Here is a 21,562-nt window from a genome sequence, read left to right on the forward strand (position 1 = left end):
ATTATACAGATTTAAAATTCATTCAATATAACTATTATATAACTATTAACTATTATATAACAACACTTTCATTGCATGCTGCAGTTTCACAGGGTTGGTTATTGAAAACCCAAACAACTATAATTTAAACTAAAGAAAAAAAAAAAGGTAAACAGGTCAGTGCCTGATGATTATCTCATCATATAAAAACAGCTATTATCTGCTCACTGCGCAGCACTCAGTTTTCTTCTTTATAAAAGCACATGCATTGCTACACAGAGAGATAGATCTGACAGAAGAAGTCAAGGGTCAAGAGCCCAACTAAAGCAAACACTGATCTCCATGATGGTGGCATCATTTTAACCAATAAAATATCAACATCTGATCCTCTGTAATTCTCAATAACAGCAGGTGTTCATCACTAATGCACGATCATCATTTAATTAGTCACTTAATTATCTCATTAACTTTAACTCTTTGAGGACTTGGGATTTGACTCGAGACTCGTTTGTGACTTGAAAGGAATGAGTTGGTTCCTCCTCTGGTGAAATCAGCTGCTGAGTTCATGGGTGGAATAAACATATGGCAGGACTTTTACTTTCTGACCCCTGGACTATCCACCTCTGTCTGTAATATATCTGCTTGTTTTTCACTCTTTGGCCACCATGTGGTATTGTGAGCAAATAAAGCCTCCAGAAATTAACCCTTTTGTGAACCAAGCTTAATGCTTCATGAAGCTTCATTTCACCATCACTACTAGTAAGAGCTTGATTAGCTGGTTCAGGTGTGCCTAATTTGGGTTGGAGCTAAACTCTGCAGGACACCGGCCCTCCAGGACCGAGTTTGGGCACCCCTGGTCTACACCAATAAGCTCTGCTGTATTATAAACCAATGAAATTGAAGGTGGGCGGAGCGACACGTGTCACCCCACCTTAATATGCCGCCCCGCCCCATTGTCCAGGGTGCACTCTGGAGCTACTCCTCTCTTCCAGAAGCCCCAGTGTCTTCAAGTAAATATTGTTGTTTTTTTTTTTACATCTTATCCTGGTTTGTTTCAGTGAGAGAAGAACTTCTCAAAATCTCTTTGTGTCTTCCGCTTACTCTATCTCTGATAGAAATGCCAGGCCAGGGGTCAACGATTCGGAAATGTGTGGCGTGCCATATACAAATTAATGTGGCCTGTAAAACCTGCAGAATTCGCCAAGGAGAGCAACCACATAAGCTGAGGCTTAAGAAAAAACTTGACAAGTTCGATCAGAAGCGGGAGAGCTGGGTGCATGCCCAGAAAAAAAAACAGGACCACCTCTCATTTACAGGATGAAGCATATATGTTGGTATGCAATTGTTTTTAATGCAGGTTATTTTTAAAAAGTTGCTATGTACATTTAATACCTTTTATTCAATATCTGTTATTTGTGTGTGTGTGTGTGTGTCCTTGTAATTTTAGCTAGAAAAATTGCAGGACCTGGGAATAAGGGCTGTTGCATTGCTGTCAAAGCCCGGAAGAAGGCCAAATTAATGGGTGTCTGAGGTTTTGGCACCCAGTTGTGAGCTGACAGAGACATCACATAAATGCCTAGAAAGAATTAAGGACCTGTATGATATTGTTATTCAAGGTAAGAATATTATGTTATATATATATATATATATATATATATATATATTTGTTTTAAAAAGTCATGCATTTGATGCCTTGTGTCCCTGTCACAGGCAAGGCTGTGGACTTGGGTAAAGTTGGTTTTATATTCACACATTCACAACATTCACACATTTCCGCGTTCAATAACTTTCTAATTATATGTGCAATAAAGTTATTTTTTGCAAATTCTAATCAGCGACATCATTGTCAACCTCCTACATTTTTTTCTCAGTCGATCAAAATGGGCAAGTATTGTTTTAATGTCATACTTACTTGCGAATGTCCGCTGAATGTCCAATGTAGTTTGGTTAACAAAGTAATTGAATGCAATAGTACGAATGTGCGAATATAAAACCAACTTTACCCAAGTAGGCTGTGGTTGCCTATTCTCAAGTAATGGAGAATTCAGATTATCATTGATGCTTTTGGCTTACAACTGAAACTAATTGGGAGAGGTTAAAAGCTGCCTAGCTAGCTATTTAGCTACTTACTTTTAAGTATCAATAAAATAACATTGTAATAATTGCATTTGCTTGTTTTTCATTTTAATCTTAAATAGAATAGAATGCACACACCAGATGATCCAGTCCAGAAGCAGGGCCACACACTTGGCTTTATACTGAACCAAGCTTGAACTTTTTTTACAAATGCATGCAGATATGCTGCCTTATTTCATCCACACATTTGAAATGAAGTGAAGGCAACACCCTAAAACAGCACTTGACCCCAAACCTAGTGCTCCATGCGCATTAACTCTGACCTGCGAACTCCTATCACATGAAAACGTGTGATCAACAGCAGATCAATACCTGTTCACAGTATGACCTCGTACACTGTAAAAAATGATTCACTATATTTACTCAATAAAATTGAGTAATCCACTATATTTACTCAATAAAATTGAGGTAACAATCCCAGTCAACAATTTGATCTCACAGCGATATCACCATGAGCTCACAGGATACTCGTGATGAGGTCACAATGTGAGGTAACAGTGAGCTAAAAGTGTAACCTCACAGCGCCCTCACTGTGTGCTCATACTAATGTGAGGTCAAAGTGCACTCACTGCACAGAGACTAGGTACCCAGCATGCATTGCAGCATGAAGCTTTTGATTGTCACCATTGTTGAGATTCATACACTGTCATTTAAACACAAAGAGAAACATCAAGAATCAGAGTAGTTAATAATGTTTGTGTCTTATGCTTTCATAATTCTCCGTAAATGATTATGAAAGTGACGTGACTCAGAATTTGTGCTCTGCAATTAACCCATCCAAAGTGCACACACCCAGAGCAGTGGGCAGCCATTTATGTTGCAGTGCCCGGGGAGCAGTTGGGGGTTCTGTACCTTGCTCAAGGGCACCTCAGTCATGGTATTGAGGGTGGAGAGAGCGCTGGACATTTTCTCTCCCCACCTACAATCCTTGCCTGCCCAAGACTCAAACCCGCAACCTTTGGATTATGAGCCTGACTCTCTAACCATTAGGCCACAACTTCCCAAGACTGCATATGGAATCTAGGTGATGACTGTGTTGTTATCATCAATAACAAACCAATATCACCTGGTTGCAGTCTCTTTTTGGGTTTCCTTGCCATAACAAATGTGCTTTACAAACACAGTTACAGCAGCCCCAAAAAATATAATGTTATAAAGTAAAGGGTCAAGAGCCCAACTAAAGCAAACACTAATCACTATGATGGTAACATCAAACAAAACAATAAAACATCATGAGTGAATAATGAGTGAAGCTGTGGATTTGTTTATTTCAGTTGATTTCATCGAAGGCTGTGTCTGGAAGTCAGTTGTATGTTTGGAGAAGGTTCTTATAACAGAAATCTGTCAGCTGGGCGTGCACTCATGAGCTCATCATGTGAGAGCACTGTGATATCTCTGTGATAGCGTTGAGAAACAGGAAGTAGAATGTCCCCCAGCGACTGATATTTGAACTGCCTCCTCTCAACCTGCTCAACATTTTGAATTCACAATGATCTCATATATTACTCTCACTGTGAGGATCACCGTATGAGAATGGTGTGATGTCACTGTGATCATCGCGTGATCTCACGTGTTGACTGGGATTTGCACTTAATTTTTTTGAGTAGATTCTATCCTATATATTGAGTAAAGAGTACCTAAATTTTACAGCTATGACAAACTAAAAGAAATTAAGTAATGTCTACCTAATATTTTTCATTAAATTACATAACTAATTACTTATAAAAACTGAGTAACATTAACTCTATTGTTAGTAGGCAACAGTTCATCGCTGTAAAACCCAACAAGTTAGGGTAACAAACCGTTTGAGTAAACCGATTGCCTTAAAACATTTAAGTTTTTAAAACTAACAATTATGAGTGCTCTGAACTTATTTCAGTCAGACACCTACAGAAGATCTTATTGAGAATTAACTAAGGTTTAGATGTTGATTTATTGTTTCAATTGAAGCAACCATGTTAGAGATCAGTGTCTGCTTTAGTTGGGTTCTTGACCTTTGACTTATGTGTTAGATGGTTTTTTTTTTCTTTGGTTGTTGTAACCATGTGTTCCTCGAGCATATTTGTTACAGCTCCAAACCCAGAGGAAATGATCGGTAGTTGGTTGTCATATATTTATAATGACAATCATCTGTAAGTGAACTGATCTCATTGAGAGTAAACGCAGACTCGTTGTGTGTCTAATCTCTGGTTAAATGAATGTTGCATTGATTACAGTAAAAGTGTTTGTTACAGTGTTAATTCATTTGTTTGTTGTTGTTCATTTGTTTATTTAACAGTAGGGGTGAACAATTAATCTAAATCACAGTATAGCCTTCTGTAATTTTCAATTCATGAGATGCAATATTTGTGCAAGGCAAAATGTGTGTCAAAATAGCATTTTAAGTTAAATATTGTGCACTGTAAAAAAAAAAAGTTGAGCCAACTTAAAATTTTAAGGCAACAAACTTCAGCAGATTTTTGAGTTTTCTCAACTTGTTGTTTTAAGTTTATACAACAAAAATTTGAGAATCTCCCACAAAAACAAGTTGAGCAAACTCAAAAATCTGCTGAAGCTGGTAAAAAATGTTTTTTTAAGTTAGCTCAACTTTTTTTTTTTTTTTACAGTGTGGTGCTTCAAAGATGTTCTGGCCTACACATCATATTCTACAGATTTAAAGAGATAGTTGACCTAAAAACGAAAGTTATGTCATTAATTACTCACCCTTGTGTCATTCCAAACCCACCACCACCACCACCACCACGACGACGGATGATGATGAGTTGGAGGAAAAGAATATTTGAATGAAGTTTGAGCACAAAAAATATTCTCACATCTTTGTGAAATTATTGTTGAACCACTGATGTCACATGGACTATTTTACCGATGTTCTTTATATGTTTCTGGGTCTGGGAACATTTCAGTTGTGTTGCTGTCTGTGAAAGGATCAGAAAGCTCTCGGATTTCACCAAAAACGTTATTTTTTTGTTCTGAAGTTGAAAGAAGGTCTTACAGGTTTGGATTGACATGAGGATGAGTAATTAATGCCAGATGTTTCATTTTTGGGTGAACTAACCCCTTTAAAATTAAAATCTTTGTTTGGTATAAATCCTTGCAAAAATCACACCACGATAATTTAAATATGTTTTTCAGTGAAAATTTGTATAATTGTGTAAAAATTATAATTCCTTCAATATCACAAATCATATCACAATTGCAATATCAGTCAACATAATTGCTATTAGATTTTTTTTTTTTTCCAAAATTGTTCAGCCCTATTTAACCGGGAAAATTGACAGTTAATCTTGGTTAATGTTAATTTCAGCATTTACTAATGCATTTATAAAAATCACGTCATGTTTTTTAACATTGGTAAATGCACTGTGCACTAACATGAACAAACAATGAATAACTGTATTTTTATTAACCAACATTAGCAAAGATTAATACATGAATTTAATAAATGTATTGTTCATTTTTCATTCATGTTAATTAATACATTACAATAAGGTATCATTTGTTAACATTAGTTAAAGTGTTACCAGTTCATTATACAAATAGATGTATTTGGCACACGTAATGAGATGACAGACAGAGACACTCTCTCACCATTTAATTAGCTACATGAAAAAGTAACACATCATTCTGCCTAACATCTCCTTTTGTAAGTGATAAGAATCAAAATAAAGGTAAGTGATGAGATGCTTTGGATAAACTATTTTATTCAAAACATAATGTCTTAAAATAGCCTACCGTATAGGGCTATGATAACCAAAACAGTCCTGAGCTAGATCAAGCTTTGATCTCTGTAAAACAAACTATCACTGAAAGCGACACTGACTCTGGTTTTTCATGTTTAATACAGTAAAGCTGCTTGATTTAAGGCTATCTATTGCATAAAGTACTATATAAATAAACATGATGTGACCGGACTTTACTTGAGTACTGAACTGCAGAGCTCATGCAAACGTCCACGTCTTTATAATCAGATGCATTTTTAACTGCTGCTTTCACACTGCTGTCAGTTTTTGTTGTGTTTATTTTGTTACTGAGAGGAATGCGTGCAATATATATTTACATATTCATCAAACGCCGCTCAGGTTCGGGTGTGTCTTCTCTTGAATTGCTTCCAGGAGAGCTGAATTACAGTCTTGCGCTACAGCGCCACACTGGTCGAACCGCAGTATTGCAGGCTCTTGCATTAGGTCATGTGAGATCAAATGATTACTCGACAACAAAAATATTTGTCGACAATTTTTTATTGTCGATGTTGTCGATAATGACGACTAATCGTTTCAGCCCTACTTTCAAGCTGAATTTCATCTGTGATCCCTTTCCCCATCGACCGCTGTCACTCAATCAGTGATAGCTGGTATATTCAGGAGAGGGCTTGTACTATACTGCAGTGTATCATGGCCTGTTGCGAGTTGTGAATTAATGAACAGTCCTTATGTGCAATGACAGCAGTGTGTTTGTGGAAGCTGTTATACAGGGTTCCTTTCTATATAGGACTGTGGACTGAATGCCACAAAATCGATTTGTATGAGCTGCAGTACCTACACTGTAAAAAATTGCTGTAAAAAAACGGCCATATTCTGACAGTAACATCCTGTTTTTTCATTACAACAGTAAAATTCCGTAAAAAATAATGAATTCTGGGTAATATTTGTTGTTTCGAGAAAGTATCCTTCTGCAGTCCTGTGAAGTAACAGCGCTCAGAGTCGACACTCAGAGGCTGTGTTTCAAATCACACCCTACACCCTCATTCACTATTCCCTACATGAGTTTACTAATATAGTCCACCTGACAGAGAGAATGAACACTAATGAGTGAATTCAGCCAATGATGAACAGCTGTTGTGAACAATCAGAATCACTGGAGAAAAGAGAAAAATGAATGATCAGCCACAGCCTTAGATGAAATCAACTGAAATAAAACAGCAGAGGATGATTAAACAACTCCACAAACAGCATTACAGTTTGACTTTATTTCTGCCACATATCTATAAAATTACTTGAGAATTAATAGACATTTAGATACTTTATTGAAAATGTTTTGTGTGACCTCACCATTATGGCGATCAGTGTTTGCTTTAGTTGGGCTCTTGACCCTTGACTTCTCAATGTTAGATTTTTTTTGGTTATTATAATTGTGTTAGTCAAAAGCATGTTATAACAAAAAAAAAATTTTTTTTAGATTGTAGTTATCACGAAGCTGCCTGCTTCTCTGACCTTACTCAGTTTTTAATGAAGTGTTGTGGCTTTTTAAAAAAAATTAGTTTCATGTTCTGAGATGTGCTATGATAGTACAAAACAATCTATTATGATAAATTATAAAACATCTTATTCACAAAACCTTCAGTACTACGGCATATTTAAGACACATACAGACATCAAGAATCAGTGTATGAATCGCAACAATGGTGAGTCAAAATCTTTATGCTGCAATGCATGCTGGGTACCAGCACAATACAAAACTCACCCATGACTCCTAGCATGCATTGCGACATGTATAAATTATGCCACTGAATTGTCCTCTTATTTTCTCTAATTCTTTCTATTTGCTTTTATAATTGCTTTTGTTTTTGTGTTGAGTTTTAGTATGTTTTTGATGTTCAGAGTTGATCTATTTATTTATTTTGGTTGATAGTCACCACTATTGAGATTCATACGCTGATTCTTGAGGTGTGTGTTTCATAGCACTTTGGAACTTTTTTTTTTTAAATTGTCAGTAATGTTTTTAATAATCTTACATAAACTAGGGCAAAATAATGAGCAGACTGTTATTACATCATCACTTTGGTAACAGAAGAGACGCTGGAGAATAAAAAAATCAATGAATATAATGTTTAATGATGGTTATGTCTTTAGCATAACATAACTAACAATATTACAGATTTAGTTTTGGTTCTTTTTGCCATAACACGTGTTTTAAAACACGTTTACAACAACCAAAGAAAAGTTAATGTTAAAAAGTCAAGATTCAAGAGCCCAACTAAAGCTAACACTGATCGCCATCATGGTAGTTAAAAAACAACTTGCATTTCTGTGAACTTCTGACAGAAATAGCATCAGTCTGGTTAGTAATGTGTCAAGTAATGCTGTTTTAGGAGTTGTTTAATCAGATATTGAGAGATTTAATGTCTTCTTTATTTCAGTTGATTTCATCTAAGGCTGTGGCTGAAGTCAGTTGTAGTTCTTGTGTTTCTCTTTCTTCAGTGATTCTGCTTGTTAACAGCAGCTGTTCATCACTAATGATTAATCATCACTTAAGTAATCACAGAATTATCTCATTAACTTCACTGATTCATTGTTACTCTAACACTCTGTAGTGTGCACACATTACAAGTGTTCATTTAAAACTGAGTCGTGGACTTTAAAGGGTTAAATATGTAAGAAGAGAAAAAAACAGCATGAAATGTAATTTAACAGCAATAAACTGTAATTAATTTACGGCAACAAACTGTAGAAAAACAGTAACTTACTGGAAACCGTGCTGCCAGTAGATTACCGTTAATTCAAAGAAAAACAGCAATTTACTGTAAAATGTAACAGTCAGATTAACCAAACTAAAAAAAGTTATTTTTACTGAAATATTAGTGTTTGCAGTTTTATACTAAGACATATATGTTCTCAGTGGACTCAAATGATATAAGTTCACATTACTAATGCCATATGAATACCAATATTTGAAACTCGAACTGTTTGAACCAATTGGAGCAAAGTTCATTTCCATGGTAGTATAACAGTAACAGGCTGTAAAAATGAAAAGCTGTAAATTAATGGTCAATTTTTTTACAGTGTAGCTACAATTAATTAGCAGCATAATAGCAGACAAAGTCAGAATGTAACATACATGTTAATAGTTGGATTTTAAAACTATTCATTTACATAAGAAACATCTAGCTATTTATACTCAGATCTGTAATATGGTCTGGAATTTTGAAATGGAAAATGTGTAAGAACCCTGGTTTTAGTATTCAAAATTGTTCTTGGTCTCAAGACCACTTTTTTAAGGTCTTTCTCGCCTTGGAATTGACCAAATTTTTGCTTGATCTGGACTCCATGCCAGTACACTCTGGTATGAGTTATGACTTGTCGTCTGTTTAAAGTAATCCTGTTTGAGTAATCAAATATTAGCATATGGTGAATAATAGTTTATGTTCAATACAACTTCTTCACCAGAATAACTACAATATGAAAACTGTGACTAAGCACAACCTATGCTAGCTAAATAATCACTTATCATTCTACAGGTGCATCTCAGTAAATTAGAATGTCGTGGAAAAGTTAACTTATTTCAGTAATTCAACTCAAATTCGGAAACTTGTGTATTAAATAAATTCAATGCACATAGACTGAAGTAGTTTAAGTCTTTGGTTCTATTAATTGTGATGACTTTGGCTCACATTTAACAAAAACCCACCAATTCACTATCTCAACAAATTAGAATACTTCATAAGACCAAAAAAAAAAAAACATTTTTAGTGAATTGTTGGCCTTCTGGAAAGTATGTTCATTTACTGTATATGTACTCAATACTTGGTAGGGGCTCCTTTTGCTTTAATTACTGCCTCAATTCGGCGTGGCATGGAGGTGATCAGTTTGTGGCACTGCTGAGGTGGTATGGAAGCCCAGGTTTCTTTGACAGTGGCCTTCAGCTCATCTGCATTTTTTGGTCTCTTGTTTCTCATTTTCCTCTTGACAATACCTGGTGAGGTCTGGTGAGTTTGCTGGCCAGTCAAGCACAACAACACCATGGTCATTTAACCAACTTTTGGTGCTTTTGGCAGTGTGAATAGGTGCCAAATCCTGCTGGAAAATGAAATCAGCATCTTTAAAAAGTTGGTCAGCAGAAGGAAGCATGCAGTGCTCCAAAATGAGCTTCTCCACCCTTCCTCCAGACTCTAGGACCTTGGTTTCCAAATGAAATACAAAACTTGCTCTCATCTGAAAAGAGGACTTTGGACCACAGTCTGGACAACAGTCCAGTTCTTCTACTCCTTAGCCCAGGTAAGACGCCTGTGGTTCAGGAGTGGCTTAACAAGAGGAATACGACAACTGTAGCCAAATTTCTTGACACGTCTGTGTGTGGTGGCTCTTGATGCCTTGACCCCAGCCTCAGTCCATTCCTTGTGAAGTTCAGCCAAATTCTTGAATCGATTTTGCTTGACAATCCTCATAAAGCTGCGGTTCTCTCGGTTGGTTGCGCATCTTTTTCTTCCACACTTTTTCCTTCCACTCAACTTTCTGTTAACATGCTTGGATACAGCACTCTGTGAACAGCCAACTTCTTTGGCAATGAATGTTTGTGGCTTACCCTCCTTGTGAAGGGTGTCAATGATTGTCTTCTTGACAACTGTCAGATCAGCAGTCTTCCTCATGATTGTGTAGTCTAGGAAACCAAACTGAAAGACCATTTTGAAGGCTCAGGAAACCTTTGCAGGTGTTTTGAGTTGATTAGCTGATTGGCGTGTCAACATGTTCTAATTTGTTGAGATAGTGAATTGGTGGGTTTTTGTTAAATGTGAGCCAAAATCATCACAATTAAAAGAACCAAAGACTTAAACTACCGCAGTCTGTGTGCATTGAATTTATTAAATACACGAGTTTCACAATTTGAGTTGAATTACTGAAATAAATGAACTTTTCCATGACATTCTAATTTATTGAGATGCACCTGACTTGTAGTGTTAATCCTTGTGAATGTAATTTTTTCTTTTTCCTTTCAGAATGCTCACACACACTGACAGGGAGCCAGGATTTTTACCCTATGAAGAGGGTTGCCAAATGCAGAGTTATTAAGGTGAAATATAATACCACTCAAATACTACGTAAGCTACATAATGTTCCTGATGAAAAGGGCTGATCATTTTTCTGTTATTTGTGTAATTGTCTTGAAAAAGTATTGGTGATTTGTAGAACTGCTAAGCATAGCAAATATTTAAAACTGAAAAAAATCTCACTGTTTTTAGGGGCAAAATGGAAGCAGGTGGAGTGGGATCCATGCAGACTATGGTATGTACGACTTCTCATGTGTAACACATAGTCAATTAGTTTGAACAAGTACAAACGACTGACCTATGTTAGTTAGTACATTTCTAAGTTTGTCTAAATAGCAGTTAAATGGGTGGTCAGTACTTGCTCATATATCTTAATATAGCCAACACAAAATGTCTTAGTAAGGTGTTAGGCCACTACGTGCCCCCAGAAGAGCTTCATGCTCTTTGACATAGATTCTCTAAGTCTTTGTACTCTACTGGGGGCAGGAGGATGGAGCTCCATTCATCCAAAAGATATGCTTTCATTTGGTGTTTTGATGATGGTGGTGCAGAGTTAAAAAATCTGAAGTTGTTATGTTGGATCTTGGTGGCCCAACACCTTACTAAGACACTTTGTTGTTTTTTCCCCTTAATTTGTCAGTCTGCAGTGTATCTTATTTGCCACTAACACCTACTACAATTGCATGCACACTAGGGCTGAAACGATTAATCGTCATTATCGACAACGTCGACAAATATTTTTGTTGTCGAGTAATCGTTTGATCTCACATGACCTAATGCAAGAGCCTGCTGTAGAGCAAGAATGTAATTCAACCCTCCTGGATGCAATTCAAGAGAAGAAGACACACCCGACCCTGAGTGGCGTTTGATGAATATGTAAATATATATTGCGCGCTTTCCTCTCAGTAACAAAATAAACACAACAAAAACTGACAGCAGTGTGAAAGCAGCAGTTAAAAATGCATCTGATTACAAAGACGTGGACGTTTGCATGAGCTCTGCAGTTCAGTACTCAAGTAAAGTCCGGTCACATCATGTTTATTTATATAGTACTTTATGCAATAGATAGCCTTAAATCAAGCAGCTTTACTGTATTAAACATGAAAAACCAGAGTCAGTGTCGCTTTCAGTGATAGTTTGTTTTACAGAGATCAAAGCTTGATCTAGCTCAGGACTGTTTTGGTTATCATAGCCCTATACGGTAGGCTATTTTAAGACATTATGTTTTGAATAAAATAGTTTATCCAAAGCATCTCATCACTTACCTTTATTTTGATTCTTATCACTTACAAAAGGAGATGTTAGGCAGAATGATGTGTTACTTTTTCATGTAGCTAATTAAATGGTGAGAGAGTGTCTCTGTCTGTCATCTCATTATGTGTGCCAAATACATCTATTTGTATAATGAACTGGTAACACTTTAACTAATGTTAACAAATGATACCTTATTGTAATGTATTACCCAGTCAACACGTGAGATCACGCGATGATCACAGTGACAACACAACATTCTCATACGGTGATCCTCACAGTGTGAGTAATATGTGAGCTCATTGTGAACTGAAAAAGATGAGTGGGGTTCTTATTTCTGTCAGACATCTACAAAAGCGCTTATTGAGAATTAACAGAGATTTAGATGATGATGTTTTATTGTTTTGTTTGACGTTACCATCGCGGTGAGTAGTATTTGCTTTAGTTTGGCTCTTGACCCTTGACTTTACAACATTGTATTTTTTGGGGCTGCTGTAACTGTGTTTGTAAAGCACACTTGTTATGGCAAGGAAACCCAAAAAGAGATTGCAATCAGGTGATATTGGTTTGTTATTGATGACAACAACACGGTCATCACCTACATTCAATATGCTGTCTTGGTGAGGTTTTATTAATCTAAAGTTTCTAAATATAATAGCTCCGTGATTATTCAGCATATGATCCAGCAGTCTCATAATAGTTTACAAAGGATTATATAAGCATCAAACATTATTAACTACCCTCTCATTTAAACAAAGAGAGACATCAAGAATCAGTGTATGAATCTCAACAATGGTGACAATCAAAAGCTTCATGCTGCAATGCATGCTGGGTACCTAGTCTCTGTGCAGTGAGTGCACTTTGACCTCACATTAGTATGAGCACACAGTGAGGGCGCTGTGAGGTTACACTTTTAGCTCACTGCTACCTCACATTGTGACCTCATCACAAGTATCCTGTGAGCTCACAGTGACATCACTGTGAGATCAAATTGTTGACTGGGTAATTAACATGAATGAACAATGCACAATACATTTATTAAATTCATGTATTAATCTTTGCTAATGTTGGTTAATAAAAATACAGTTATTCATTGTTTGTTCATGTTAGTTCACAGTGCATTTACCAATGTTAAAAAACATGACTTGTGATTTTTATAAATGCATTAGTAAATGCTGAAATTAACATTAACCAAGATTAATAAATGCTGTAGAAGTATTGTTCATTCTTAGTTCATGTTAACTAATGCTAACCAATGAACCTTATTGTAAAGTGTTACCAATTAATTGTATAATAATTGTAATTACATAATATGCTTTTCTAAAGCTGAATTGACCTTTATGTTAGAATATGTATAACTTAATATTTTAACTAATTGCAAAAGCTGAATAATCAATCAAAGTCTACTGATTAATCAGTGGAATAATCGATGATTAGTCGATTGATCGTTCTAATAATCGTTAGATTAATCGATTATCAAAATAATTGTTTGTTGCAGCCCTAATTTCAACAATACTATGCAAAGCAAGATAAAAACATGGTTAGACAAAAAGAAGGATTGAGAACGGGGTGTAGGGAGGCTATAGGGAGAGTCAGGAAAAACAAAGAGGAAGGCTAAGTGTTTTGGGCAGTGAGAGAGAGTAAGGTGAAACAAAAATAAAGAACAGAGCAACAGTGCTTACTTGAAGACAGTGAAGCTTTAGAAGAAGCTCTTAAAAGAGCTGTTGGTTTTCATACAAAGGTATGCACTAGGTGGAGGTAACGCTAACAGGGAAGGGTGGTGTGTAAGAACAGGAGCTGTTGGACAAAGGAAAACAAAACAAAATCAGTTAACTCTCTTGCAGCAAGGCTTGCTGGCAGTGGCGGTTCTACATTGAATTACTCTCCGGGCGAGACCCCCTCTGAGCGCCTCCCCCTGCCCCCATCCGAGAAATTTTTTTTTTGCACAAACAGCCATGTTTTACTATAACAATATAAGTGTAAGACAAGCTTATATTTCTCAATTGCACAAATCCTTCAACAGAACATTTGAAAAACACAATTCTGCACAAAACAGTATAAGTTATCAGAACTTAAATAAATATACTCTGTATACATAATAAACACTCTGTGTTTATTTGGCACTCGACAATCAACAGATTTCCCATCCCCCAACACTGTCACTCACGACCAGAAGTCAAGACTAAACCAATTCGCTTCCACATAATCGTTTTGTATTACCTATTTTTATTAGCCATTTCACACAATTCAGAAAAAACAAAAACGTGCAAATTATAGGCCTGTGTTTTAATATTATGAATGAAATGTGCGTTATTTGGAAGAAAGTCAAGGTGTGACTGACTTTAGCCCACTTGTCCCACTAATGGAGTAGCCCCCCTCCCCTTTCCACTTCTCACACAGCTTCTGTGCACGGTACCTTCTCAGCAAGCAGGGGCGCCAATTTGCCAATTCCCCGCACAGTTATAGGATAAATAATAGAAAACCGCTTAGCAGCGCAGATGATTTTTTATTTTTTTTTCCAAGTGCTTGTGCCACCCCCGACGTGTCATGAAAAAATGCCGCTACGGGCGACTGACCGGTTCGCCCATGCCTAAAACCGCCACTGCTTGCTGGATTAGTCATATTATACATGCACAACTGCAACAAAATAAAGAAGCCCAGTCAACAATTTGATCTCACAATGATGTCACCATGAGCTCACAGGATACTCGTGATGCTTATACTAATGTGAGGTCAAAGTGCACTCACTGCACAGAGACTAGGTACCCAGCATGCATTGCAGCATGAAGCGTTTGATTGTCACCATTGTTGAGATTCATACACTGATTCTTGATGTCTCTCTTTGTGTTTAAATGACACAGTAGTTCAAAATGATTGTGTCTTATCATGCTTTTTAAATCCTTCTTAAACGATTATAACATTGCTGGGTCCAATACTGTATAACCACAGAGCTATTATTAAAAACTTTAGATTAGTAACTCCTCACAAAGACTGCATACTGAATTTAGGTGACGGTAGCATCGTTATCATCAGTAACAAACCAATATCATCTGGTTGCAGTCTCTTTTTGGTTTTCCTTGCCATAACAAATGTGCTTTACAAACACAGTTACAGCAGCCCCAAAAAATATAATGTTATAAAGTCAAGGGTCAAGAGCCCAACTAAAGCAAACACTACTCACCACGATGGTAACGTCAAACAAAACAATAAAACATCATCATCTAAATCTGTTAATTCTCAATAAGCGCTTTTGTAGATGTCTGACAGAAATAAGAACCCCGCTGAGTTCACAATGAGCTCATATATTACTCACACTGTGAGGATCACTGTATGAGAATGGTGTGATGTCACTGTGATCATCGTGTGATCTCACGTGTTGACTGGGAAGTAATTGTGATGCTGTTATTGCACAATGCATATTCAGCATGTAAACTGCATGAATTAACAGTTGATCAGAATTCATAGAAATGAGTGACATATATTGTTTAGCTTATAGAATAATTCTCTAATTACTGCAAGTATATGACAATTTTAAGCAGGACTGCATAACAGAACAGAAAGTACACTGGACGCAGAGAAAGGATGTAACTTTAATGCAAGTGCACATAACATATCAACGAGCAGGGGGGTTTACAAAATTAAAAAAAATGCGCTGGGCAAATAAATAACTGTAATTCTATATAAGATTTTGATTACAGGGCAAAACATAAAAAAAAAAAAAAACCTGTGACAATTCATTTACTGACGCGCTTTATGAACAGTGCTAAAACCGCCAGTGCATATTAGGCTACTATTTTATTTAAACAGAACACAATAATAATATTATTACTATTATTCAATTTTTTTTTATTTTTAAAATTGTTATATTTAAAAAAAAAATCACAGTCCACACATGCAAATATGACGTTAGCTAGACACTAGCTAAGTCACATCAGGATTTCTTAAATGACCGCGCTCGAAGAAAAAAAATATGGTTTAAATTATGACCCAACCGGGCCGAGACCTGTTCTTAGGTTGCGTCCAGGCACTGACCTGTCTGTGGCCTAATATGGTGATGTCATATTGCTAAAGTTACAATAAAGACCTAATATCGACACAAAAATCTTAAGCTTACCTTGCGCGGGGATTTTTGGAGAATGCACTAAATCGCTTCTATTTGGTCCGTAGGGACTTGTTGGCATTGAGAAAATGATCGCCCCTGCTGGTACTCTATTGGTAGATTCACCTTCATGCATGCGTGTAATTTTCACGCCTAGAGGAGGCAAAGAGTGACACTTACACGCATCCTCGAGTGGACCAGCGTGTCTTCTACACACATTGGTGTGAAAAAAAAATAAACCAAACAATATTTTAAACTTTTTTCATAAATAATCAAAGCTAGTGTGTCGATTTAATTAAAAATCCATATGTTCTATATTTTAGAATATTACATAATTCATCAATGCCATTTTATAATACACCAACCAATCATGATCTGGCGCAAGTTCAAATTCCATTGGTCAATAATGTCAAGTGGAGCAGTCATTTTCCATTTTTATTCATAAATCGGTAGAAAACGACATGGGACAGACAAGCTTATTTGTGGAGCGATCTGGATCTGCAGTTTGTCTCATTTTATAAATCAAATTACATAACTTAGAAAATAGATGCTGAATGACTACAAGAGCACTGCACAAAACAAAGGTAGCAATAATGGCAATCACTAGGCTATTCAATTCACTTATATTTATGCATGATATCCTACACTGTTTACTATTCCATGAAACTCTCATAGTTAATTATGCAGCCAAAGTGCCACCTACAGGCCTGTTATGTGAAGTGTAGGCTGGCGAATACCGAATAAAAGCAAATTTCTTAAAAAAAATAAAAATATGACCGCAAGCTTTTGAACAGTAGTATATATTGTTACAAAAGTTACATTTTAAATAAATGCTGTTCTTATTAAACTTTTTATTCATCAAATAATCCTGAAATCAGCATTGCATAAAATGCATTTTAAAGTATATTAAAATTTTGATCAAACAAATGCAGGCTTGATGACCTAAGTGACTTATTGCAAAAATATAAAATATTAATGTATCCAAACTTTTGAAATATATATTTTGTCCCTCACATTGCCCCCTTTTTGTTTACATTTGAGCCCCTGCCCCTGAGGAACTCTCTGCACGTCTCTGTTCAGGTGCCACGGAACACACTCTATTTTATGGATTAAAAATAAAAGAGTAACACAATTTAAAGTAAGGTAGTAAATAAGTGTAGAATAGCACTGTCTGTTTGCTTATGTGCGTCAATCTGCGTGTAAATGGTGAGAGATGTTCAGGCAGGTGAAAAGCATTTGGTTAATGATGAATATTGACCTATGGTGCGTCCTGTTGCCGAGCTCCACCTTGATGTAATGATTGACAGGTAGGGGGCGGGGCGTGCTCAGCTCAGAATGCATTTTCAAATCCACAATGACTTAAACTATATTCATCGCGGGGTATTTAATGAAAATGCAATTGAAACGTCATATATGTAAGTGTCAATGCATTTAAGAAAAATAAAAGACATTTAAATCACCATTTTGCTCCCCTTTTGCTGCACCTTTGGCTCAGAATGCATTTTGAAACTCTCATTGAATTTTGCTGCAATTATCACGCAGTATCACGATGAAAATGGGTCCACTGATGATCTCTTTGTTAAGTGCTTTACTACATGCACGTGTGCTATAGCTGATGATAAACTGCAACGATTTGAGTTAAAGTCATGTTTTTAGTAACTTTAATATTACAAGTTAAATGATTGCAGTTTTATATTAAGAAATGTTCCTTCTTAATAAAATCGAATGAAATAAGTTTACCAAATGTTTGTACACCATCATAAACAATTTTACAGCATGCAAGAGTTTGTTGTATTTTTACAGTACAATTGTAATTATTGATTTACAGTCTTACTGGCAACCAAAATTGCCAGTAAGTTACTGTAAATTTTACAGCAATTTTTTACAATGCAGTTTTAATGAACCAAAAACTAAGCATGTCTTTTTCAGTAAGGGGAAAATCCATAGGTCTTTCATTTATTTGTGTTACACCTCGGATAGCCTACAGGCCATGTCTTATTTGTTTTGTTAATAATATTTCGATTAAAAGATGGGGGAAGATGTAAAGATCAAACATTAATGATAAATAAGAGCTACACATGCTGAACGTCATCGACATCTTTTCTTGTTAAATGTGCGAGAGTGGATTTTGAACCATAACACTGGTGTTAATTAATATTTAGAAACAGGTTATTTTCTTTTCAAAGTAAAATTGCGCATGCCCCCTCACTTGTGTTCTGGCGCTGACCCTAATTGAGGAATTCACATTCTGATGTCCTAAAAACAGACTTCAGTGTACTGTATCCTAACTGCCTGAGCTTAATCAGACTTCTTTTTTTAAAAATCTGTGCTTCTCATCTGTTCTGCAGTCTATGGGTAGCGCAGCGTCACCATACAGATTTAACAACGTGCACAGCTAAATAAAACAGGCTGGGTGCTGATTAAAATTTCTGAAATAAATATTTCTGCGAAACGCGTTAGGTTGCACAGAAGAAAGCCCGATCTAGGACCTGTCCCGTACAGCAGCACAGGACTATAGGTGCGTTCACGCTGTAACGGTCTCCCTATGAACACCCTAGAGAGGCGAACTACAAGATAATTAGAGGGAGGGACCCACCGACCAAACTTGCTTTTAAACAAACAAATCAAACACCAAATTTGAAAGATCAGGAAAAATATATTTACATAAACAAAACCCATCCAAAGAAATCAAAATAGCAAACAAAAGGAAAAATACACCCTACCACAATACTAGCTCTGACTTTTAGGAATGCAGTTGAAAGAAAAAGAAAACCTTATATGACCATTGTCATGTAGTTTGTAGAGTGATCCCTATGAGGTATTGCTTAGAGTCAATTGTCCCGTGCAGTGATGAAATGTCCCGTAAATGAAGTAATCCAAAGAAGTAGTTAATCCAAAAGAACCCCAACCGCCGAACAATGAAGTGAGGCCTTGAATACCGCTGTCCTCTGGATATTGATTGAGCTTAAAACCACAGTTTCTCAATCTGACCTCTTGTGCCTTGGGTGAACCATGAGAGAAAAAAACATACTCACTTCTTCTCCCCTCTTACCTGGCTAAATACTGAGGAGCAGGCTACCTAGCTCCCCTAGAGCACGGGAGTAGAATGACATACAAAAAAAACATGATAACCAAACTCTGGGTGGTTACATACCTCCTCCCTCAGTGGAAGATTTAACATACCCATGACAAAGCTTCAGGTGTTGAACATGATATGTATCAAAAGTATCTGGATTAGACACAAGAGAGACTTGATAATTAACTGGGCCCAATTTCTTTACAATCTTGGCGGGACCTTTCCACCTAGGGGACAGTTTTGCCATAAAACCATCATCTGCTCTGGACAGGGGATGAGTTCGTACCCATACCATGTCTCCAACTTGGAATTGAGTTGGTTTGTGACGTTGGTCGTAGTATTTCTTCTGTTTAGTCTGAGCTCGTTCTACATTCTCCCTCACCAAGCTGACGAGTTCCTTCTGCCTTTCCAATATAGGGTAGGCTGGGCTGTCAGGGTCAGGCAACGGTTGAAGGGCTCTTTCCATCGGTCCTTTCAGTTTACGTCCTAATGCTACTTCTGCAGGTGTAAATCCGTGCTTTCATGCCAGGCGGAGTTAATGGCATATCTGAATGCAGCCAACCACTTATCCCACTGTCGGTGTTGATCCCCCACATAAGACGCAATCATTGTTTTCAAGTTTCTGTTGACTCGTTCCATTAGATTTGTCTGAGGGTGGTAGGCGGTGGTTAATTTTTGAACTACTCCCCATTGTTTGCATACTAGGTCGATAAGATGAGAGGTAAACTGTGTCCCTCTATCCGATACAAGATGAGCTGGAGTTCCCCATCTGGTAAAGATTTCCTCTATTAAGATTTTTGCAATGTGAGGTGCTTTTGCAGTCCTCAAAGGAAACAACTCTACCCATTTGGTGAAATAATCAACAACAACTAAAAGATATTCATGTTGCTTGATGCTCTTTGGGAAGGGACCCATGAGATCTACTCCCAACATGAATCCAGGTTCAACTACAGGAGTGCTTTGTAGGAGACCTGAGGTTTTAGTCAGAGATGGCTTGTGTTTTTGGCAGGTTTTACACTCTTTACAACACTTCCACACATCTGCTCTGATGCTAGGCCAATACACTGTCTCAAGGAGCCTAAATAAGGTTTTGAGCTTTCCCAAATGACCACTCAGTGGATTGTCGTGAGCATATTGTAAGAATTGTTGTCTTAGGGTAGAGGGAATGATTAGTTGAAGTTTTTGACCTTTTTTGCCATCAGGTACACTGCGAAATAGCAAACCATTCTCAAGAACATAGTGAACCCTGGCCACATCAAGGGTCTGTTTGCCTGCCTTAGTGACTAAGTCTTGAACTTCATCATCGTGCTGTTGAGCGGTGGCAATTTGTGAGAGGTCGACTGGTAGGTCACATGGCGGTAAAATGGTTTTGGTTGCAGTAGCAATGAGTAACGTGTCTTGAGGAGTGTTGAGACTTCTTGATAGCACGTCTGGTACTACATTGCACTGGCCTTTCCTATATCTCACCGTGAAATGAAAACCTTGCAGTCTTATAGTCCATCGTATGAGGCGTGAGGAGGGTTTCGGATGCTGAAATGCCCAGGTCAAAGCTGCATGATCCGTTATTACTTCAAACAACCTTCCTTCCAGATACTGTCTCCATTTCTCGACAGCCCACACTACTGCCAGACACTCTTTTTCCGATACCGAATAAGCTTTCTCTGCTCCTCTCAGCAAACGAGATGCATAGGCGATTACGTGTTCTTCTCCATCCACTTCCTGGGTGAGAACAGCTCCAACACCAATATCACTGGCATCGGTTTGTACTCTGAAAGATTTAGAAAAGTCAGGGGTGATTAAAACTGGAGCTTGTACAAGGTCTTGTTTAATTGTGTTAAAAGCTTGTTGACATTGCTCCGTCCATTCCCATGAGGCATTCTTCTGTTTCAGGGCATGTAACGGAGCTGCTTTTTCGGAGAATTGGGGAATGAAACGATGATATCATCCTGCTAAACCTAGGAACCTTTGCACGTCTTTGATGGTTTGGGGTATGGGAAATGATTCAACTGCTGAAATTTTGGCTGGGTCATTTTTATTCCTTCAGGTGTCATGATATGTCCGAGGAATGAAAGCGATTTCTGGATAAAGTTGCATTTTTTCAGATTGAGGGTGAGACCTGCTTTATGGAGACATTTGAAAACTTGTTGGAGATGCTGAAGATGTTCTGGAATGGTTTTTGAATAAACAATGATATCATCAATGTATACCATGCAACATTTTCCTCGCACTCCCCGTAGTACCTGTTCCATCAACCGCTGGA

The 21,562-nt window shown here is 37.1% G+C and overlaps 1 protein-coding gene and 1 long non-coding RNA gene across 2 annotated transcripts in view; both read left to right on the forward strand.

The window, feature by feature from the left end:
- LOC131536115 (adhesion G protein-coupled receptor E3-like) overlaps positions 1–21,562 on the forward strand; it is a 218,827-nt gene that overhangs the window by 120,383 nt on the left and 76,882 nt on the right. The window lies entirely within an intron of this gene.
- On the forward strand, positions 1,266–10,905 carry LOC131536208 (uncharacterized). Its single transcript, XR_009269893.1, has 3 exons — positions 1,266–1,313; positions 1,427–1,595; positions 10,826–10,905. It is a non-coding gene; the product is annotated as an uncharacterized LOC131536208 (long non-coding RNA).

The sequence above is a fragment of the Onychostoma macrolepis genome, chromosome 01 (assembly GCF_012432095.1).
Source record: "Onychostoma macrolepis isolate SWU-2019 chromosome 01, ASM1243209v1, whole genome shotgun sequence".
NCBI classification, from domain to species: domain Eukaryota; kingdom Metazoa; phylum Chordata; class Actinopteri; order Cypriniformes; family Cyprinidae; genus Onychostoma; species Onychostoma macrolepis.